Source organism: Magallana gigas, chromosome 1 (assembly GCF_963853765.1).
Source record: "Magallana gigas chromosome 1, xbMagGiga1.1, whole genome shotgun sequence".
Taxonomy (NCBI): Eukaryota; Metazoa; Mollusca; class Bivalvia; order Ostreida; family Ostreidae; genus Magallana; species Magallana gigas.
Genome location: NC_088853.1, coordinates 43,868,654 through 43,893,750, shown reverse-complemented (window position 1 = coordinate 43,893,750; position 25,097 = coordinate 43,868,654). Strand labels below are relative to the sequence as shown.

The 25,097-nt window shown below is 34.3% G+C and overlaps 1 protein-coding gene across 1 annotated transcript in view; it reads right to left on the bottom strand.

Annotated features, from left to right (window-relative positions):
• The window catches only part of LOC105329683 (calcium and integrin-binding protein 1), a 179,798-nt gene that overhangs the window by 45,011 nt on the left and 109,690 nt on the right, over positions 1-25,097 (bottom strand). The gene's annotated exons all lie outside the window — the stretch shown is intronic.

The window sequence follows — 25,097 nt, the reverse complement described above, 5'->3', positions numbered from 1 at the left end:
GTAGTGCACGGCCAGCGCGCTAGGTACCGTTCGTCATCGAAAGCAAGATTTTTGTGTTGCCTAGATGGCCAAGTGGTTAGCGCTGTGGCCGCTCACTGAATGGGTTCCAGAGGTCGTGAGTTCAAGCCTCGATCGGGGCGGCGTTGGAGCTCCAAAGCCCGATGGTCACATCCGATGGTCTGTGCTAAACTCCGATGTTTTAGCATGCTAAATTCCAATGTTCTGCGTGCAGTTGCCAAAACCCGATGATGTGACACGCCAAAGGCGTTTTATTCTAAATATTCCCATAAAAATCACAAATACTGTTTCTGTTATATATATAATTCGTCTATATGTTTCACGGTAAATTACAGTAGCCTGTTACATAAAAAAGAATAAAATGCATTCAAATTAAAATGAGAATAAAGAGAAACACTCAGCGTCTTGTGATAACTATTTTAACAAACAGGTCATATCCAAAGTTAACAACACGTCTCTTATAGATTTGATCGTAATGGACTAGTTTAAAATTGTAACAGTCATAAGTATACGATATGCATTTTTTTGGTTAATGCAGTCCACTACCGTTTATTCCTAATCACCACATTTGACTAATGCAACCTTTTTCTTTACTTTTTTTGCATCTAGTTTCCAGCGAAGAAAATATTCTCTGGACGGGGTTCATTTTTTTTTCTTCACTTTTTCACAATGTATCATTAAATGATCGTCCGGATAGCCTGTTGCTCCCATTCTGTTAATTCTGAGTTGCTAGTTCGACGTTATATATATATATAATCAATGATTCTGATTTACAGTGTATAAAATGAATAGACATTTAGTAAAATTTAACGTCTTTTCTTTGCAGAGTGAAAGGTAAAGAGAAAGATCAACATGAGTACACATTTAAAAAAAGTAAGTATCAAACTTTAAATATGTAAGTGTCATTCCAAATTGTTTTGATTTAAAAAAGATAAGCCGTGACATTTTATAACGCAGACATTTCTTATTATTGTAAACTTATCCAAACATCAATTACTTTAAGTTACATAACCAGGTGAAATACCATTTGATTTCGCGCGAAAGATTTGGTAATCCCCAGAGTGGAAAAATCATAGTTCATTCTGATGACAAAGTTATATTGATGAAAATATAAAAAAGGGCAATGTCCATATACAAGCTAACTTGTAAATGTTTTATAGAAGAGTCATTGTATAAGGAATATGTTCTTAAATATATTAGTTTACCAAAAACTTTTTCATGTAAAACTTATTTAATATTTCATATGAATATCATATATAAGATTTTTAAATGTTTTAAGAAAGGTCAAACAGATGATTGATCCAAATAAAATTGGGATTAGAGAAACTTTGTATTCATTCAAGATTTCACAGTGTTATCGAAATAAATGTGGATAAAACTTTCCCTTTTACACACAACCCCCCTCCCAATAACCACAGCTTTTTTAGTATTTTCGATCTTTTATATTCAACCTCTGAAATGATGAATGAAGAGTAGGAGGCATATCTTGTTAAACATTGTGAAAGATTAAATTGTTGCATTGATAATTATAATCGATTCCTCTAATCGAAACATTAAATGTTTGTTCCAATTTAGGATCTACAAGACTGGCCCTTAAATGCTCAATTGTTTGTGCCTCAAATATGAACATCAATTTTAGATAAGAGTAAGAACACACAAAATTAGTATCTTAATCGCTTTCGTATAATATCAAGGAAATAGGACGTACCTTAATTTAAGGGCCAAGAGACTGTAAAAAAAAACTTAAAACCGATCAACTCTGTGTAATGCATTATAACACCAAAGTTGTTGATTGTAAAAATAAAATCAAGATAGAAATACTGTAGAATATTTTATCAGCTGTAATGCATACACTATTTCGCTTTGAATTAACTTCTGTTTTCATTGTAAGGGCCTTTATGTTGTTTCTTTTATATACTTTAAAATCTTATTTTTTAAGTATTATGACTCCATCGTAGATGTATAACTTTATTGGTAATCTTCACCGATTTTAACTTTTGATTTCTTTTGCTAAGTAATCTCTTTCCTCTAGAGTCACAAAATATTGTGGATTCTGTGTTGTTTTCTAAGAACCACTAGATCTTTATAATTCTATCGAAGACGAACACAAGTTTCATTGGAAGTAAAGGTATAACGAGTATTCCGTTTAAAGGAATGATCAGCAATAATGATATATAGATAGCCAGAAGCAATCAACATGATCAGTTTGATGTAAAATGATTTTAAAAAGTACTGTATTTTTATAAAATATAGAATATTTTGAATCTGTACACCATAATTTCATCATTATAAACCGCAAATAAATTTAATTTTGAAATAAATTTGATGAAAGCCGTTCGTAAACTCCTTGTCTAGTTTTATATTTTTAACGTAATTATTAGATGTTAATGTATCTTCTTCTTCAGACTACTGAGTAGCTAGGGCTCTTCAAAGAGCATTAAGACGTATACAAAGAAAGAGTTGTATTAAAATAATTTAATGCAACTGAAAAACATTGAATGCCATCATAACTTGCTATTGAGGTCGCATTATAGCGTAACCTTGTTTATAAATCAAGCCGTCTTCCTAGTTACTATTTTGCAACATCAACAGATCGAGGTCAGTTCATGGAGCATCTTCTTATGATCGAGGTCAGTTCATCGAGGTCAACTGCATTACTGAATGAATCTTTCAATCGAAATTCTTACGCGTGAGACAAAATCTGCATTCTTGAATAAACAGGTCGAATTGTATTTAATGTATGTTAGCATCTCTTAAGGTAAATGAATTGAAATAAAACTGAGTAAAATGTTATATAAATAGTGAACCAAAGCTTCAAGTTTTTATAAGAACTACTTATGCAAGCGGAATGTGTGCGCACGTGGAAGCATTTGCCGGATGCCTCATATGGACACAACAGTGATTGGCCGAAGCCGATCACAAAAAAGGTAGTAGGCAGCTATGTTAAGGCTGTTCGAAGGTAACTTTATATGAAAAATGATACTATTTTAATTATCGAAAAATAATCTAACCTTGCGAATTTCTTTTAACTTTTATTACATACATTTAGAGCGCTATCCAACACTATATTTGAGGCATTTTCGTGACGTCATCAGTTCTTCTTAAGTACGTGACGTGCGTATCCTAACACAGCAAATGATCTATATAAATTGCATCGCCGCATGCGATTATTGACATTAAAGTGGTTTGCTCCTCTCTTTTTTGTTCACTATTTTATTTTATCTTATCTAAAATTTTTGCATCATACATTGATTCTATTTTTATATTTATATTTCACAATGTCAAATAAACCATATTGAATAACATTTTTATACGAAAGTTATATATTTAAAGAGTTTAGTAAGGGGCTATATTTTTTGGCGGAAGGTTTTCAAGAAAATAATGAGCAATTTTCATAACTCAATGTGGTAGGGTACTGTTACTATAGCCTCCTAATTTTCAGCGCAATCTAAACTTCCATATAGTCTGTGTATTACGATATATCTATGTTGTTATGAAAAACATTTTTAAACAAGATTTTGATATTTCTATCGATATATTTTGGCATACTTAGCTTATATTTCATAGAAGTAAAAAAAAAACCCCTACAACTATTGCCTAAAATTAGCTTATTCCATGTAATATCTCAATTTTTTGAGATGTGACTCTTAATTTTTATACTTTTATATAAGACAATAAATGTGTGTGTATTTGTATGCAAAGTTTTGGAAAGTTGGCATTACTATCATTATTTATTTTTTATTTGCGTTATAATTTGATTGCTCCAAAATTTTGTAACAATCTGTACATTTGCTGTAGTATTCATTATGTTATTGGCATTTGAAGCCATCAGTAAATCAAGGTTTTTAAAACTTTGACTTGGGTATTACTTTTATAGTCATAACATGTGTTCAACTTCATACTGTATTGAAATCATAACTAAATATTATTTTAAACTATAAATATTTGTTTGATTTCTTCAAATTCTCACTTTTCATGCCAAATTTAAGCCATAATTTCAGGTAACTGATCATTTCTGTTTAGGACCCCATATTTCCAAAAAACGGCACGTGACATAGGTCACACATTAAATAAATGAATATCTTAAGTCCCCATCTTCATATCCAAATGTTTTTGGATGATTGACATTACTAGCATTTCTGGTGCCAACCTATTTAAATCAAAAATATTTGTATGAAAACTCCTTCGATAAGTTATGTTTTTTGCAGTTCTTGCTGGAGGTTAATATAGATATTTCGTTTATCAAAATAAATTGTCAAAACATTTCTCACCATCATAGAAATTTGGCACATATTTACCTATTAAGCTCGATTTACACAAAATTTTGTCAATTGCTAGGTTTCCCGCAGCATGATTCACATTGGTACTTGTTTTCCCAATTTCAGGTAAAATATATTAAGATTGTATTAATCTTTCACTTCCACCGAATTTAGATGCAACAAAATATCCCCATTACTTAGTTTACACGTAGCAGAGGGTGTCTACAAACTATAAGTTTATAAAAAGTTATTCACCAAATACGAAGCTTTATAACTGCTAATTTTTGATACTCAATCGCAGGGCAAAAAACCATCTTTAAGCAAGGCCTTAAAGGTGACTTAAAGTTGGTGTAAAGGTGGCTTGAAGGATATACGATCTTTAAGCCACCTTTAAGTCACCTTTAAGCAAGAGCTTATAGGTCCTTAATGTCCAAACTTCTTTAAGCCACCTTTAAGCCATTTTTAAGCTACCTTTAAGCATCTTTAAGTGGCATTTACGCTCCCTTTATGCTATCTTTACACCGACTTTAAGTTCTCTTTATGTCAACTTTAATCAAGCTGAACAGTTTCATATTAAATACATAAATCAATAAATACAAAAACTCTTTTGAAAGGGTGGAAGTGGGTGATCAAAGTGATAATATAGTTTTAAAGAGGGTGGGGGGTGTTCCATGCAGTTTTAATTGTCAACACACACCACGCAGAAACTACACAAAATTAGTAACACTGCTCCAATGAACAATGATTGCCGTCATAAAATTTCAGGGTTTTTTGGTTTCAAAATTATTACAGCGGCGAGCGCAGTCCCTGTCTTTTAATCTGCGCATGAGATTATATTTAACAGGGCAAGTACATGTATGTTTATTTCCTACTATAAACTAATCGATGAAAGCTCTCTCTCTCTCTCTCTCTCTCCTTAGTAATTATAGTAATTAATATTTAATAGTTGGCTGAATTATACTTTGTCGAAAACCATCAATTATTTGACTGCTGGCACATGATCTTAAATTATAATTGTCACTGAACCGGATTCAAAATTCATTAATACAAATGAATTCGATTTTATTCAGATTTTTTTCCCCGAAAGAACACAAATTCACACAAACTAACAACGACAATTGGTTTCTTTCTTTTTTTTAAGTATATCCGGTTACTAAACAGAATAAAACATGAATGAATAAAACATGATTCAAATTGATAATCGGTGTAAGATATGTATTTTTATTTTTTGGATTTTAATTATTTCTAGGCGTAGTTATAGATATGCTAGTTACATGTTAAAGATAAAGAGACTCTAAACTGCCTTTGTTATATCAGGCAGGATATTGCTGCTTTGTTTGTGTAGACATGGTTTTATTCGTTTGTGTATATTCAGATAAAGTTTATTTTTTGTTTAACTTGAGAAAACCCCTGGAACTAACACAGAATATACAAGATATACACAACGGGTGTATCTTGTGCCAAGGTGCACGTCTGGGTTACTAAAGGTGTTGAAATCTTGGTATGTAGGTCTAAACGATAAGTACATTGAATTAAAGTTTTATTTCCCTTGTAAGTCATTGTCGAAATATTACATCCTCACCCTTGGTTTTAAAAATATTACGTCTACAAATCAAAGAAACATGTGTAAAACAGTAAAACTTAGAGGCTAATCAATTACAACAATCATAAATGGGGGTTAATAATTTAAATATATATTTATAAGAGGTAATATAATATGTCACATACCAAGCCCGGTATATCATGTGTACATGTACATGTATATGTATACATCATTTGCAATTGCCACATGCAGAAAATAGTACGTCACTGGTAATTGGTGATATTGTTTGTTATAAAATTGATAGTTTAAAAATCATGTATACAATTACATATTTAAACATAGGCCTATATCTTTTATCTTTTATTATCCCAATAATAATTTCAATGCGTTGTTTTTTTAATTATAGTTTCATCTTCATCCTTGCATTTCATAATTATGAATTAAGTAAACGTATACATGTATCTAACCGATTTAAATTTATTAAACTTAGTACTTAGTCTAATAAGCCGAACAGTTTCCAATCAGGAATAATATATATTTTGTTCACTGAAGTACCATAATTCATTCTAAATACATGCATGTATGTATTAGGTTTAATTGATTGTTACAAACTGAATGGGTTCAAAATCAAAATACAAACACATTACCGGTATATTTATTTAATAGCCAATGATTTATAGTATATAAAGACCCCATTAGATGTGGTGCAATGGAGGTGAGCTGCTGCTAATAAGCAAAGAATCCGGGTTCGATACCCGTCGTGGGCGTCTTTTAAAATTTTTTTTTTCATTTTATTTTTTTAGAGCAAAAACCGGTTTTTAACAATTTCTGTCATTGAATCATTGAACCTGCGACAAAATGTACATTATTTTCTCGTTTACATGTTCATGTAGCATCAATTTCGAATTAAAATCGCTGCGATGTGTGTCTGGACATGCTTTCATTTCTTTAAGTATATCTTATTAAAATCTATTGTTTGTTAAACCCTGCTAATAAGCAAAGAATCCGGGTTCGATACCCGTCGTGGGCGTCTTTTAAAATTTTTTTTTTCATTTTATTTTTTTAGAGCAAAAACCGGTTTTTAACAATTTCTGTCATTGAATCATTGAACCTGCGACAAAATGTACATTATTTTCTCGTTTACATGTTCATGTAGCATCAATTTCGAATTAAAATCGCTGCGATGTGTGTCTGGACATGCTTTCATTTCTTTAAGTATATCTTATTAAAATCTATTGTTTGTTAAACCCCAGAAAAGCCTTGGAACTAACACAGGATATACATGATATATACAACAGGTGTATTTTTTTGTCCAGACGGACAACTATGTTTTTTTTAAAATAAATACTTCGCACATACAGAACCGATCAGACCCAACCTAACACCTTGGGTTTACTCTGGGTTTACTTTTAGAAAATTTGGGTCCACTCGGGGTTTACTCGGCACTGGCGTCGGAAGCAAATTGAAAGTGGGGGGGGGGGGGGGGGGGCTAGACTTATCCTAAGAAATGTTGAGAAAAAACTAATTCCCAAAATCATGAAAATCCTAATCAGTGGGGGGTATAACACTACCACGCGTATCTTACGTAAATAGTGTACACGTTAAGTAAAAGTCTTAAGTGATCGTATAGTGGTTTTATTCGACAAAAAGCAAACTAAATACACAGTCCCAATTCGGGGAAGTCAGAGAGAGATGTTAAGAGTTCGAAAGAGCGTCGGAATTAACCTAACTTGCGAGAAGTTGGAAGTTTTATACTATTTGGGGAAAACAACTATCAAAGTAATACAAGTGTTCATTGGGTGTTGAAAAGCCCATTAAGAGGGCGCCACCACCTTGTTACTATGATGCTCCAAGATGGCGTCAAGCTGGTCAGTCAAGAACCCGCCCCTAATCAGTGTACTTAGGGTCAACCAAGGTCGCGACAGATATTTACTAGGGGGTGGGTCACTGTATCGTGACCAATTACTGTCATCTACATGAACCGATCAAACGACTAATTGACTTCAATTAGCAGATTGATGTATGTAATTGTTTGGTTTACATCAAACTTTACCCCCTCAGGATATTTGTGTACTAATCGGGAACATAATGTCCAAATTGGAGACATATTGACCAGCAAGGATTTAATTACGGTCATTAAAGGATCCTCACCTCAAAACAATATACCCCATAAATATGTAAACATGATAGCTATTGGCTCTCTCTCTGACCTTCCTTTAAAGCAATATAGTCTTTGATGGACACATACTATTCGTCATTCAATTAACATGGAATATACATTAAATAAAGGTATTTACTTAACGAAAGCATTCTATACTGATTCTGAAATTAAATGATAAAGTCAAATCAAAATAGTTCAAATAATAGTATGTAACGTCCAATCAGTATAGTCAAAGTTATAGGATACGTAAAATATAAAGTCCAATCACCAGTGTTCGATTATATAATTACATGTAACAAGGGCTATTTTGTTACACACCTCCACCACATCGGGAAAAAGTTGCTCAATACACTGCAACTTTTTAAGCACAGTCTCGATACACAAAAGAGTCTCTTTACACAAAAAAGTCTCTATACACAAAAGAGTCTCTTTACACAAAACAGTCTCTGTACACAGAAAAGTCTGTATAGAGTTCAGCGTCCGGTATTATCGGAGAATTCATCGAATAGCGTATGACACTTCCGGAATCATCGGAAACGAAACACAGGTCTGGTGTAGGTTCGTCGTAGTCGGTGTCATCGGTAACATCGTCGAAGGGATACTAGAAAGTGGATACTTCTAGAATCATCGGTATATCTTCGGCTCTGGTTGTGATTATACACAATATACACAAAAAGTAGAAGGTAATTCATCCTTCCGTCATCATTGGAATGTTTAACATATTCCATTTCCCTCATCTGCTTCACTATACATGATTGTAGTTTGCTGCAACAAGTATTTAAAAGTTATTGGCTATGGGTAAGGTAGCACATACCCACGGAAAGTTCTTTAGGAAAGTCCAGGTCGTTAATACAAGTCCAGATCAGTTCAAATAAAAATAAGGCCGTTGATTTACATGAGACGTGCCCAATACATCCCATGTCCGGTAAACCGGAGATGTCCTAATTTGCCTTAGTCAGTAATAGATGTCGGAGCTGACCCAATTAAAGATGAGGCCCGGCTTGTAATCAGTTCAAATCTTGGTAGGTTTGGATAGATAGGCCCGTGTTCAGCAGTCATCCTGAGCGTCTCTGGAGATTGTTGAGGTAGCAAGGTCGCAGTAGGTTCAGTCTCTGCAGGCGGTGCAGTGGATACTGTAGGAATGTCACCACTTTGGGTCTTGACCGCTGCATACGTCGGCAGTACAGACATCTTATATTCTCCACTATCCCCCTTTGCATTCCAGAGCCCAATTATTCTACTCTTGATTCGTTTACGACATTTAATACCAATTAAACATACGACAATGAGTAAGATACCCAAAATCCCTATGAAAGGAAAAGACCAATGGGGCAAGTAAAACTTTTCTTCAGGTGGAAAATACATGTACTTTAGCTCATTTTGCAAATCATCCATTTCAATGTGTTTAATTTTGTTTAATTTAAAAGGATAAGTAGAATATGTAAAGTTGGGTAAGGTTCGGTGAAATTTCTTCCAAATATTTTTGGTGTTGAGGGTGTGTACAATTGTAATATTAAGGTGGTTTTCAGGGAATTTGACAGTCGTTTCTCGGCGAAAATATGGGGATAAGGTTATTTGACCGTGTACAGCTCGACATGACATCGGTAAACGCAGCACGCCAACCGGAGGCTTTACAGAACGAATCGTGGTCTCTGTATCGCGTTCACTTGTCGGGCAGACTTGAGAAAATTTCAACTCTTGGACTGTCGACACAGCCCACTGACCATCGCTAATATACTGCGCCAGCGGCAAATTACTCACATGAACTACTTTTTCACAAAACGTTTTTATTGCATTCGCCTTTTCCATAAAGAGGGCCACTAAGCAGGTTTTACTCAAATGCACGGGATAAAGGGGACTCTTAATAGTACAAAAATCTTAGACAACATTGGTACACTTATCCAATTCGTGTGAAGTTAATAGGACATACTGGGTTCGGTCTGAATTGATTGCTAGCATTTCATTTTCAAGCGCGTATCGTGCAACAAAATTCTTATCATTGGAGTTAGGAGAAAGCGGTTGTTCCGCAGCGGAAACGAAAGAAGTGGTCACTATAGGAACAGGTAAATTGTAAACTTGGTATACTTCAACCGTAGAATATCCGTCTAAAAGAGGGATGTGAACAATGGGAAATAATATAACTGCTAGGCCTAAACGTCCCATGGCCAACATTTTTAATTTATAAAAAAGAAAACAAATATTCTTTACAAACAATGCTTTAATCATGTATCTAGCTATTCCCACGCTTAAGTCAGTCATTATGACCTAAAGACGTAAATATCGTCCGGATTTTAAAATTCACGTGGAGAGGGCATATACGAGTTTACAAATATTGATACAGTGCTTTCAAGAGACCCTTAGCCTTTATGCTCCTTGATTTGGGCCTCTTGACCTTGACCTCCTCAATTGACATGTCTTCGTCCGAATTTGACATTATATCATCCCCACTAAGTTGCTCGTCTGTCAGTGGTTCAACGTCACCATGCACAGTCTCATCGGTCTCAATGTCGTCGGGGTCAAGTTTTACCTGGTCACTACGTTCATCTAGCCTATCAGCTAAACGTTCCTCCCTATGTCTTATTCGACTCTGTAGTTCGGCCATTGATATGTCATCCTCATCGGAGGAGTCCGTCCTTTCGTCTCGGAACTTGTCATTGAGAGTTTCTGGCCCTTCGTCTTCGATTGTGGAGTCCATATGATCCTTAGGACGAAAATTAGGACGAAAATTAGAAGAATCAAGGACTCCGATCTTGTACGTCTTGTCGCTTACATCCGGTCCCGTCTCTGTGCAAATATCAGAGTCATCAGTCAGTGGTGAGTGATCTATCCGAGAGAGGAGGTCAGCACAAGAGTTTTCTGTACCCGCAATATATTCTACGATACAGTCATACCCAGCCATACACATTGCCCACAGATGGATTTTCTTGTTCGGCATGGGGGATTCCAAGACATACTTCTGTGGTTTTATTTTCACTTTACCCGTGGTTCGTAGCAGGGAAGATATGCACAAATCATCATCCAATGGTACGATAGTATCATTAATTTTCAGTGAGGCCAGTCTGCAATTCGTACCTTTTTCTACAGAGGAGATGTGCACATTCTCCTCCAGGGGTACATGTGCATTCTTAATTCTTAAAGATTTTAGGTCAAAATACAACCTAACACCATTACTAAGCAACCAATCACGCCCAAGGATAACATTTCTGGACATTGAGCGCGTTACATAAAAATCTTGTACAACACTATTTCCGCCAATAATAAAAGAAATTCTAGCCACCCCATCTATGTCTAGTGGGGAACCATCCACACCCATTAAATTTAACCTTTTTCTTTGTAGTTCCGGTTTGTATTTTAGTGAATCATAAATTTTCCGTTTGATAAGACTCACCTCTGCTCCAGTATCCACTAAAGCCCTAAGTTTCTGGTTCTGAACTTTAATTAAACAAGAATTTGGACTACCAGCAAAATTAATGAAAGCTGATTTTAACTTCTTGGCAGGTGATTGATTACTTAGTTCTCCTACTCTTACCTTTCCTCCTCCTCCGCCGCCGGCCTCATTGCGACGGAGGGTTTCTAGTTTAAACGGTTTTTCGGGGTGGGACGTTTTCGAGCTTGGGGCTGTCCTGGTCTTTCGGGGCAATTTCGAGCTATGTGACCTTCTCTTTTACAATATAAGCATGCATTCTCAAATTGTTCAGTTCTAGGCCTTCTTCTATACCGCATGTGACCTATTTCCATAGGCACAATAGTGCGAGCGGCAGGGATAGGGTTTTGATGTATTAAAGTAGGGGTAGGGTAGGGCGGATCAGGCGCGAGAGGTCTGAGCCTGGGAAATACCACCTCTTCCGGATCTCGCGTCGGGACAAACTCTTTCCCTAACCGCATTTTAACCTCGGTATGAAAGTTCTGTATTGAAAGCGCGCTATCCGCGGCAGCCGTCAGCGTAGTCGGCTTTTGATGCATGATTTTGATTTTCATGTGATCGTCGAACATACCGTCAATGAATAATTGTACCAGCTGGCGCTGTACCTCAGTAGGGTCAAGGCTGTCAAATGCATCGAGGGCCAGTCGAGAGAGTCGAGTGCTGTACACTTGGACATTTTCGTCAGGTTTTTGTTTAATTTTGAACAGGGATGCATATGCGTGATGTTTGTCATTACATTCCCCAAATCTTAAAATTAGTTGGTTTTTCAGGTGCCCCCATCCCCTTTCTACAGTTTGGTCATGCACGCGCTGTTCAATGTACAGGCCGATATAGTCACTTACATCCCCCCTGCTATGTCTTAGAGCAAGACGGACTTTTTCATCATCTGACAAATGGGGATTTAAGACCAAAGCTTTGTTTATTGCATTTATCCAAGCCCGGAATTCCGACGGCTTCCCCGAAAAAGGAGGTGTATCAATTATGATTTCTTGCTTTTTAATGGCAATTTTAATTTGTTTGAGTTTCTCATACACTGTCGTATTAAGTTCAGTAAACCTATGCTGTATCGTACCAGCAACAATATTTGTGGCTTGTTCGAAACCTTCAGTCATGTTTACCAGACAATAAATACCCAAAAGAATAATAGAATAAATAAGAATAAATCAAGAGTAGATGAGACTCGGACTTACAAAACAGGACAGTAAAGAATAATAAAATTGTCTTACCGTGACTGGTTAGATAAATCCAAAAATCCAAAGTCTTTTAAAGAAGGTACGAGTCCTGGTCACTGGCGCCAATCAGCCCGTATAACACTACCACGCGTATCTTACGTAAATAGTGTACACGTTAAGTAAACGTCTTAAGTGATCGTATAGTGGTTTTATTCGACAAAAAGCAAACTAAATACACAGTCCCAATTCGGGGAAGTCAGAGAGAGATGTTAAGAGTTCGAAAGAGCGTCGGAATTAACCTAACTTGCGAGAAGTTGGAAGTTTTATACTATTTGGGGAAAACAACTATCAAAGTAATACAAGTGTTCATTGGGTGTTGAAAAGCCCATTAAGAGGGCGCCACCACCTTGTTACTATGATGCTCCAAGATGGCGTCAAGCTGGTCAGTCAAGAACCCGCCCCTAATCAGTGTACTTAGGGTCAACCAAGGTCGCGACAGATATTTACTAGGGGGTGGGTCACTGTATCGTGACCAATTACTGTCATCTACATGAACCGATCAAACGACTAATTGACTTCAATTAGCAGATTGATGTATGTAATTGTTTGGTTTACATCAAACTTTACCCCCTCAGGATATTTGTGTACTAATCGGGAACATAATGTCCAAATTGGAGACATACTGACCAGCAAGGATTTAATTACGGTCATTAAAGGATCCTCACCTCAAAACAATATACCCCATAAATATGTAAACATGATAGCTATTGGCTCTCTCTCTGACCTTCCTTTAAAGCAATATAGTCTTTGATGGACACATACTATTCGTGATTCAATTAACATGGAATATACATTAAATAAAGGTATTTACTTAACGAAAGCATTCTATACTGATTCTGAAATTAAATGATAAAGTCAAATCAAAATAGTTCAAATAATAGTATGTAACGTCCAATCAGTATAGTCAAAGTTATAGGATACGTAAAATATAAAGTCCAATCACCAGTGTTCGATTATATAATTACATGTAACAAGGGCTATTTTGTTACGGGGGGGGGGGGGGGTATACCTTTACTACCCCCAAATAAAATCTTAAAAACCAAAAAAAAATTTCCCCAAATCATAGAATTCTTAATCCGTGGAAGGGGGGGAGGGAGGCTATATGCCTATGGCTCCAACTTTTCAATCTTTCACGGTAATTTTAGGAACAATTATCTTTGCTGCAAGAAAAAGTGGGGGGGGGGGGGGGGGAGGGGGCTAAAAAATGTCTTAAAGGTCACTTAAAGGTGGTATAATGAGGTTGTGATATTAAGAACCAACAAGTTGTCCTCAAAGGAGGCTTAAAGATCGATTAAGGATAGTCTTTAAGCTACCTTTAAGCACCTTTCAGCCATCTCTAGGCTTTCTTAAATCCCCCTTTAAGCGACCTTTCAGAAACACATAAAGCTTAATGGTGGTTTAAAGATCATCTTTAAGCTAGATTTAGGCACCTTTAAGCTATCTTTAAGGAGAACTTAAAGATGGTCAGTCATCCTGTGAATATTGATAATATTGAATGTAGTATCACTTTTATTTACAAGAGCGTCTATGTAAAGGAATCAAGCAGTTTTTTAATGTTAAAAAGATCACGTATTATGTTACGATACAATCCTTAAGGTTGGTGTTTACTCAGGGTTTGGGTTCTCAAATTCGGAGTTGTTATGAAGTTCAATGTAATGAGTAAAATCTGTTCTAAACACAAAAGGTATTTATGAAATGAATTATTATTGACAAAAAATTTGATATTTTTACTATATTATGGAATCAGGCTGAAACAAAAATAGACTTTTAGCTAACAGAGAAAATTCGGACTAAATTTTGCAGATTTTGTTTTCTGCTAAAACATTTTTGGTAGTACTCTAATACTAAAAGTTAAGATTTTATATTTTAGTCTACATATATTTTTGTATATTTTCTTTTGATTTAACCTCACTTTTTCATTAATATATTCGTATTGCACGAATTGCAAAAATGCTTTATTGAAAAATATTGAAAAATGCTTAAAAACGATAAAAGACACCATATCTCTAAATTTTGATCATTTACCTCATATATAATAAATGCCAACAGAGTAAGGTCAATATAAGTAGTTCAATAGTAAAAATGTTTTTGTGTTATCATCATTCATTTTTTGTAAAATTAGATTAAAAAAGGAAAGGTATTTGAAAACTGATAGAGGAAGTTCGGACTGGAATATTCTTAAATCTTAATGCTATGTACCTATTTCGTGCCACTAAAATTTTAATTTTTATAAGTTTTTTTTTGTAATACGTTTGCAATGAAGAAAAATTCAATTGTAGTGCAAAATTTGGGATTTTTCTTGATTTTTCCCAAAATATTCAATGGCCATTAACTCAAAGTCATTGGCCTACTTTTTTGAAAGTGAAAATAACACTACAATCAAAGATCTATAACAAACAATAGATGGTTTTTCATTATCATTGTAACATAAATGGTAAATGAAAATGGGTGATGAGTACCGAGAGACACTCTGAAGTCGCTAACGCCCGATTCTTTGATTGTTCCAAGTATCTCAGATCACGTGATCAAAGGGTATAAATACGAGATGCCGTGAGTCAGCAGTCAGTCGCAGTGTAGACGCTGAAGTGAATACTCGCAGGTAAGCTTATTGTTCGTAAGTCAATATTGCTCAGCGATTTGCAGGACAATAATACTGGAGTATAGAAGCAACTTGTCTTCGTGAGCGTTGCTTGTCAGATTCAGCGGGTAGACATTAGTTATCAGTTACGAGGGTGCCTCGTGGGGTTGCTTTGAAGTGACCGATAGAAGCGACGGGTTGTTTGAAGCGACCGATATAAGAGACGGGTCGCTTGAAGTGACTGGTATAAGCGACGGGGTGTGTCGGAGCGACGCATAGAGTGCGGCTACGGCCCATACATTCAAATATTTATAATTAATTGAGTTTTGAATCAATAAAAGCTAGGCAAGCGATAAGGAAAATTATTATATATCTTAAACAATTATCATAAAAATCAAACACCTCAGCAAGGTATCTGAGGGGACCCATTATAAATATTAGCGTGTTTAGGCAGACACGTTACATCATCAATGTTTTTTTTTCATTCTGAGTAAACGTCATCCTTTTAAAGAACGAGCGAACTTATTAAAGGAATACAGATCTTGACGCATTATTTATGAAATAATAAAAGTAATTATGACGTCATATCTTATGATATATTATTACATCGCTGTAAATTCAAGGAAGCCTTAAGGGATGGTTTGTTGTTACATGGAGATAATTTAATTCTGGTTGTAACGCGCTTTCTGAATTGCAAAAAAAAATCATTTTATATCGTATAAAAAATGTTGCATCATAGTAAGACTAACGTCAAAAACGTATCAATACGCCTGACGTTACGTTTGAATTTTGTACAATTGTATGTCATTTTAAAGGTCAAATGACCGTTTTTATCTACAATGAAGAGTAAAAAATTAGATTATAAGCATTTAACTCAATAATGATTAGTTTTATACGATATAAAATGGTTTGAAACAGTTTACGTTTTTTGATTAACCGATTTGCGGAAATCATCGGAAGACATTGTAATGTGTTATAAGGTAAGAAGATACACATTTATATAGCTTGATCGGCCTTTCCTCTGTAATGGCAGTAGGGCAACAGTTAGGGCAGCAGGCTCCGGTATTAGGGCCTGCTGCATTATCAGCGCACCATAATTAGGACACCAAGATTAGGACTTCCATTAGGAGGGCTAAAATACGAAACAAAATTAACTCAAACAGTTTTTATTTATAAAACAGAAACTTATCAAACAAAAAACGGCTACATTGGCCTCTCCTTTTTAGACAAGACTTTTACTGCTCTACACAATTAAACAAATGAACAGAAAACATTGCAGGTATACAAAAACACAAAAAGTAAGAAAAAGATAGGGCAAAATAGATTAAAGCCAAAATCATAAAGCATTACAATATCACATTGCCCAATGTTATACAAAAAAGAGGTTCATGGGCCATATTGCTCACTTGAGCAATAGTGGGTAACAACTTTGACAAAAAAACACTTTAAATAATTAAAAATAGAAAAATGTCATATTAAGCACAGTTAAGTGCCACAATTTTCTGATGTTAAATTCAATATTTTAAAGAGGAGTGGGGATGAAAATATATTGCGATATATAAATTATATATAACACTATAATATCATTTCCTGCAGTTTTTTTTGCACATATGTGAACAGTAATAGCTCTTTAACGATAAAATGTTTCATTCATTTTCTAAGATATATATCAGTTTAAAAATCAGCACTTATTGTGGGCTTACCTTATCACGGGCAATCATAATTTTAACAAGTTGAATCTACACAATAAGAAGATGCCAACATTCTATTTCCTTATTTTTTGTCTCAGAGGTCATGCAACACATTTCTACTTTACATGACAAAAATCTTGGATAAGGTGGTAACCATTTATCTACAAGAATTGTTGTTAGGTGTATTAGTACAGTACCGATCAGGCCCAACCTAACAGAAAGTAAACCCCAACTAAACCCTGGGTTTACTTTCTGGGTTTATTCTGGGTTTACTAGAGTGGACCCGTATTAAACCCAGAGTGAACCCCAAGTAAACCCAGAGTAGACACAGAGAGTAAACCCCGATCAGAAGAATACCCTGAAAGCAGACGCTACATGTGTATTCGGAATATACAATGGGCGGGAATCACAGGCAGTAGGATGATAGATAAAATACAGGTCTGCTTCACACTTCAGTGCGTATAGTTGACTCCAAAAGCAATTCTCGAGTAAACCCAAAGTAAACCCCGAGTAAACCCAAAGTTAACCCCGAGTGGACCAAAATTTTCAAAAAGTAAACCCAAAGTAAACCCAGAAAGTAAACCCAGGGTTTAGTTGGGGTTTACTCTGGTGTTAGGTTGGGTCTGATCGGTACGGTATTTATGAAAGAAGTTCGAACTTAAATTAGCGTAATTTTCAATTTCTCAGCTTTAATAAGATTTAGAAAAAAAATTCACATCTAAGTGAATATTTTTTGTGCTTATTTAAGATGCTAAGATCTTTGAATATACTATACCAATGAGATACATTTAATTTTCACAGCTGTTATCTCATATCTGAAAGTTAACAATGATTGACAGAAAAAGGCTTGCCAGATAGTCGGGAACCCAGTACGCACTGTTTAAACTCTGTATCAAAAATCGCTAAGGCAACAATCAAAAACTTAAATGGTATTCGCCATTACAAAGGATTGTTTTTTTTTACCTGGCGTGAACTCGTGTGACGTTTCATAACCTTACTTGATCAATGAAAAATATCGACTGGAAAATGTTGGCACGTGATATGTTAAAGACCTATTTAATGTATTGACAGGTATATCACTCCATTGTACTAAGCCCCACCAATTATTCCTATCTTTATTTAAAACCAACAAATAGCTACAAACCAAATTGATTTTCCGCTGCAATATTTTCTTAAAAACAACAATAATGCAGATATTTTCATAATTATAATGTGTCAGATCTGTGAAACTTTTTTAAGAATATCGTTTTTATTTATTCGTTTCAAAATTGTTGTAAATTTCATAAAATTTATTATATAAGACCCCCCCCCCCCCCCCCCCTCTCGAAAGTAGTTATAGAACATCATCCTGTTAATTTTTCTGTACAAGTAAGTCAATTCTAATGATCCAAAAAAAAGAACAACAAAACCAGCGTAAGTAATCTAATTACCGTATAAGCAAGATACAAAGGTCACAATTCTGCTAGATTTTGAGTCATGTTTTTTTACATCATTTTTTTTACATTCAGCTTAAGATTTTTTTTATCTTGGTATTTCCTATTCAGCATTTAAAAATGTAAACAGAAATGTGAGCAAAGCTCTGTACATTTTGATAACTCGTGTTTGACACCATGGACCAACCTAGAGCAAAATATTTGGGAGACTTTAATTCTACCTAACAGAAAAATAGGGAGAAGTTTTAGATATCAGGAGATTGTCATTACTTGACAACGGTATAACGCTAATGATGATATACACAAATTCAACTTTTTAATAATTTAAATTGGAATAGGAGCAAATCAATAAAAAAAAACTTTTAAATTTTTTTAAAACATCCAATTTGTTAAAAATTTAATTCATTTAATGTATTAATGCATTTTATAGATAAAATGTTCTGTAATTGTATTAGCTAAATGACAGATAAAATCAGTCCCTGTACTTCTGTATATTTTTGAGGTATAAGTCCAACTCTATGACCCAATTACAACTGTTATGTAGAGGCTTTTTTTAATGTTGAAGATAACTGTAAACAAACAGTTTATTATAATCACTTTAGCATTAATTTGGCTGAGTTATTAACTATTACGAGTTACAACTTTTTGTAATATCAACACGAAAAGTAATGAATATCGATTGTAATTTTCAATGCACAGCATGTGATTGCATCACCCCTATTTATCATGGCTTATTTATATGTTCTTCTCCTTTTACTAGAATAATTAAGTGTAGTGCGACCGTTGCTAGGGAATTTTGAAATAGTTTGTGAAAAGGACTTCTGATCTTTAAGGTCAACTTTAAGATATTCATTTTTGATTTGCTTTTTATGTGCAATGCTCTTAATGACATCCGACATAGTTCTTCATAATGTTCCTTCAAAACATTTTCATCATTCAGGACAAAAGCAAAGGCTAGCGGCAAATTTCCTTTATACGCCTCAATGTAGAGCTAGTTCCCTGTCAATATCATGTATTAATATGTTTGCAAGATACAGAATTATCATTTGTTTCATAGGTTAACGCAATGTCCATGCGGCCTAGTCAACTTTGAAATCAATTGTTAAATACACGTTGGTACCTAGTACCTAGTGTTAGAATACAGCAGACATATAATTATATAAGAAGAACTAATTTGAGACATTGAAATTTGCACAGACTTCATTTCGCCCACGAATAACAGGGGCAAAAGGAGGGGGAAAAATACTTCTTTGCATACAGTTTTTACAAAATGTTATCTCTTGGAAAAAAATATACTATATGTCACTTGTTTTGATACAGGAAAACAACGAGCATGAACAGAGAGAAGACGAAAAAAAAGGTAAACCCTTTGAAGACGCAAAGAAAAACGTTGTCAGTTGGTCTATTCCCTCATATTTGACTGTCTATAAATTAATTTTTCTTTCATAGCACAGGGATCAAGACCGTGTTGACATTAATTTCAATGTAACTAATAATAAAGATTTATAGTTACATTAAAATTATTGTTAAACCGGGTTTGGCCTCTGTGTTTAGGGTGAAGGTTGCGGGTGAAATGGGTAAAGCTCATAGATTTTCATAGTAATGTACAGACCCTGAAACGCACTGCTACACCACTGTCCGTTTCTCGCACGCTTCTCACACGCTATATGGTTTGTACGATGCGATACGTTTCTCGCACGGCACGTACGGTACGCTTCTTGTACGATACGATATTTTTCTCACACGGTACGGTACGTTTTTTATACGATACGATACGCTTCTTGTACGATACGATACGCCCTTGTACGATACGATACGTTTTCTATACGCTTTCTCTACGGTTTGTACGGTTTCTCTACGGTATAAATTTAATTTCTAACAACCGATGATTATACTTTAAAAAACCCATCTAATTCACATCAATTTCGAAGTTTTTAGGATTATTACATGCAAGTTTAAATAAATAATTCATATTGTCAAAAACCATCTTAGATATGGCCTAATGGACAATTACCCGCCGGATAACGTAGCTGTAAAACTTGCGGGAACTGACTAATTACACCAATTGTATTTACCTGTTTAGGCCGTGAATATACACAGGAAACGTCTCAATCCAAAATAAAAAAATACATATTACACATGATAATGCTACATTTAAAATGATTAAATTTTTAGATGGATACTTGTAATGCTGATTTTCTCGAAAAATGCATTTTGATTTCAAATACTAATCGGTTTTATATATCAGGACTTTTTTAATTCTTTTTTAGGATGAAAGGATAGACAATTAAAAAACTACTTTTAAAATCTATGTATCACTTTACTGTTGTAGAGTTTGGCCCTACAAACGCCACTATATTTTTCTTCGAATAAGAAACACGCAGACATTACAAGATAAGAATTCTTAAGACGGACGAATAAAGAGAAATGTGCTATGTACTGTCTGTTTAAAAACAATTTCTGTTAAGTCACCTGAGCCGAAAAATTTTGCTAGTGATCAAAAGCTACATGTACCATGTTTCCTCATTCACTTTTTTTAAAGCGCTAAGCATAGCTCAGCGCTTTATTGTCGTTAGACTTCTATTTCCGGTGCAAGGAATAACTGCCCTCTATGAGCAGAAATATACATCATTTAAACTGGTAAGAGGTATAGGGAACCAGTTATCTGGGTGACGGAAATGGCCGAGTAGATACGATTGGTTTGCGGGGCTTACGTACATCAGCACGGGATGCTACGCAGTGATAAAAAAATATAGTGCGTAGTCAGGATGTAAAATATAGAAAAATAAAATCGATTCTTTGCAAGAAAAGGTCCAAAACTGTGATAAATTACTGTTCAAAAGTTATAATTTGTGATTTTAAAATATCTTTTTTCAGGCAAGTATCCATATACAAGTCGTGTTCAGCTTTAATTCACATCATCTTCAGAAAGTAACATATATTTAAAGAAATCTGGCCTTCGATACTTTAAATTGATATTAATTAAACATAAACCAAAATTTCAATAAGGCTCATTTCCGCCTACGCTTGCACACAGTAAATTTTCTTAGAACCAAGCTAGGTTAGCGCTTTTCAGTACTTTAAGTACTTTGATTCTACAATAATTTTTATATTAATTTTCCCCGTTGAAATTACATTTTTTCTCAGTTTGACACGCATTGATTTGAGAATTCGTACAGAAAGGTACATTACATTTGTATGATATCAAATTAGATTACATTGTACACCAGAGCGTGTTTATCCGTTGATTACTAAATAATTTGTACTAAGGTTTAACTGGGGTTAGCATTATACATGTAACAATTGGAAATGCAAGTTTCCGTTATGTACCACGTTCACTCCCCTTTTTTCTTTCTCTCTCTCTCTGAAATTCTTTTATGCAAATGAACCTTCTTACTATATCTTTAACCCATTAAACTAAGATAAGAAAAGAAAGAAATTGTAACACAATTTTGTGCGATTTAACAATTTAACGCTGTATATTTTCATCTACCGGGCAATTTTCCCACTCTGTCCATTTCTTGCATGTATTTTTTCTGCATTATCGCTACCTCAGTACCTGCATTAATCACCAAAGTAACCATTCTAATTTCAAAGATTCTCAATAATTATTTCAAGGTTATAAAATATTCATAGAGTATTAATTTGGTGTTGTTTCATTTTCTTTTTAATTCCATGAATACAAATACATTTACATATGCCATCACTGTATGGGATAATACTTCCCCTTAATTCGTAATCTGCAGCGCATTTACTAATTCTCAGTGTATATCTTTAACAAGTATTCCTTTTAAAGGAATGATCGGCAATAATGATATATTGATAGCTAGAAGCAATCAACATGATTAGTTTGATGTAAAATAATTTTAAAAAGTACTTTATTTTTGCAAAATATAGAATATTTTGAATCTGTACACCATAATTTCATCATTATAAACCGTCAACAAATTTAATTTTTAAATAGATTTGGGGAAAGCCGTTCGTAAAATCCTTGTCTAGTTTTATATTTTTAACACAATTATTAAATGTTAATGTATCTTCTTCTTCAGAATACTGAGTAGGGCTCTTCACGTAACACGTATACAAAGAAAGAGTTGTATTAAAATAAGTTAATGCGACTGAAAACCATTGAATGCAAACATAACTTGCTATTGAGGTACGTCGCATTATAACGTAACTTTGTTTATAAATCAAGCCGTCTTCCTAGCTACTATTATGCATCATCAATAGATCGAGGTCAGTTCATGGAGCATCTTCTGATGATTGACGTCAGTTCATCGAGGTCAACTGCATTACTGAAAGAATCTTTCGATCGAAATTCTTACGCGTGAGACAAAATGTGCATTCTTGAATTAAAAGGTCGAACTGTATGTTTTGTATGTTTGCATCTCTTAAGGTAAATGAATTGAAATAAAACTGAATAAAATGTTATATAAATACTAAACCAAACTTCACGTTTTTATAAGAACTACTTATGCAAGCGGAATGTGTGCGCACGTGGAACCATTTGCCGGATGCCTCATATGGACACAACAGTGATTGGCCGAAACCGATCACAAAAAAGTGTGCTCTTTAAATTGGTCTGGATCAACAGAAATTACGCAACATGAACACAGCAGTATACACACGCTAAACACACGCACCGCCGGGCTTGTAAGGTGAACAGGTGACTGCGGCCAGGTGTTAAAACTTGTGTATATTATTCTTAACCTGAAAAGTTGGTATAAAATGAAAGAAAATCCACAATTATTTTCATGTTTGCATTTTTTAATGGTAAAAATTGAAATTTCAGCTTATTGATCGGTACTGGTTTTTTATGCCTGTCCAAGTTTAAATTATATTTCTGTAAAGAATGCACTTATATTTTGTTGTCAAATTACATGTAATTTATCGTTTTGATATTTTTTCAAAGCAAATGCAAACCATTTTGCCCCCTTCCCCTCGGAATTATTGTTATTCGTTACGTACCGGGAAGTAAAGTTCACATAAAAAGCTTTAAGTTTCTCGCACGCTTTTTATACGGTCCTTACACGCTTTGTATGATACGATACGTTTCTCATACGGTACAGTACTTTTTTCATACGATACGTTTCTTATACGATACGATACGTTTCTCGCACGATACGATACGCTTCTTATACGATACGAAAGTTGCACGCTTCTCACACGCTTTTTAGGTATAGAAGTGCGTTCCAGGGTCTGTAACACCGACTACCTTCTATTTTAAATGTGACGTCAAACTTTCTATGATGTATTAACTGATTTTTGGTTTGGGATTTTTATTACATATAGTGGGGTTTTGTAGTTTTTAGTGGAAACGTAACAGGACATAAGCATTTTATCAATATCCACAAAAACGAAGTCCGCAAAATTTGGAATAGTGTTTTAGAAACTCAATGTTATGCATATATTAAGATAAGTTTGTCCTTAAATACTGTAAACCAACTTTTATTCGCGTGCGAGAAGTTTTTGCAAGGTTTGCAAGGGCCTCATTGTCGCGAATATTTCTCGCCGCGGATCAGTATTTACCATCAAGTTGTATTGAAATAAACAGATGTTGATAAGGCTTGTTCGCGAAAATTAGTCGCCACTAACCTGTTCATCTCGGATAAATCGCGAAATAAAGTCGTCGCAAATAATAGTTGGTTTATAGTAAGAGGTCTTGGAAGGTTTCAAAAAGGTTTTTTCGTTTACATTATAGTAGTCTATAATTTTGACTTTTGTTGCATTTATTTCATTTTTTAATAGTTCATTAGGAATTAAAGAAACGAATCCTGACATAAATAGTGTAAATTTTTGAACACTTTAAGTATAAATAACTTTAATAATATTCACATTTATGAAATTATTTACATTTCTTTAAAATGACAGTTTGAAATCATAAACTTTGACCTTTTGTAGTTATAACAGGGTCCAGCAACAAATCATTTAAATTTGATAAGGAAACATACTTTAGTATAGCTTTAGTAACGCAAACAAAATGGTATGCTTTTTGGTGCAATCTCTAAATAATTGAAGCTGCAAACCTTATCTTAATAGGCACAAATTAAATGATTAAAATAAATATATTAAAACGGCGTTTATGTCAAATGTTATATGTTCAGTTTGTATAGTGTCCTTTTAACTTGAGGTTACACTAGATTATGTTCTTTCTCACACAATAATTGTATTAGGCCAAATCAAAAATTTACAAAATCAGGTTTTCTTACAACCCTTTATTACAGCTAATAAAATCATTTACATAATGCAAATGGTTGTTTTGAATCTCTTAATGTTTTAATTTTGATAAAGAATTTTATATTGTTTGAATTAATACTATACAGATAGATACGAGCAACTAAAAGATGAAACCGGGTATGCTCTGCTTGTCTATTTCCCTACAACTTGTGATGGTAAGCTGTTTTGAGCACTTTTTAATACAAGAATAATAGGGACGATTTACACACACACACACACACGCACGCACGCACGCACGCACGCACGCACGCACGCAGACACACACACACACACACACACACACACACACACACACACACACACACACACACACATATATATATATATATATATATATATATATATATATATATATATATATATATATATATATATATATATGTGTGTGTGTAATTTCCCAATACAAAAAAAATAAATTGGCAGTTTTAAATAATTTAAAAATAATAAATATCTAGAATAAAATCACAAATTGATCCTCTTTACCTTAAGGTAGCTCGCGGGTTTACCTGCTTGTGAGAAAA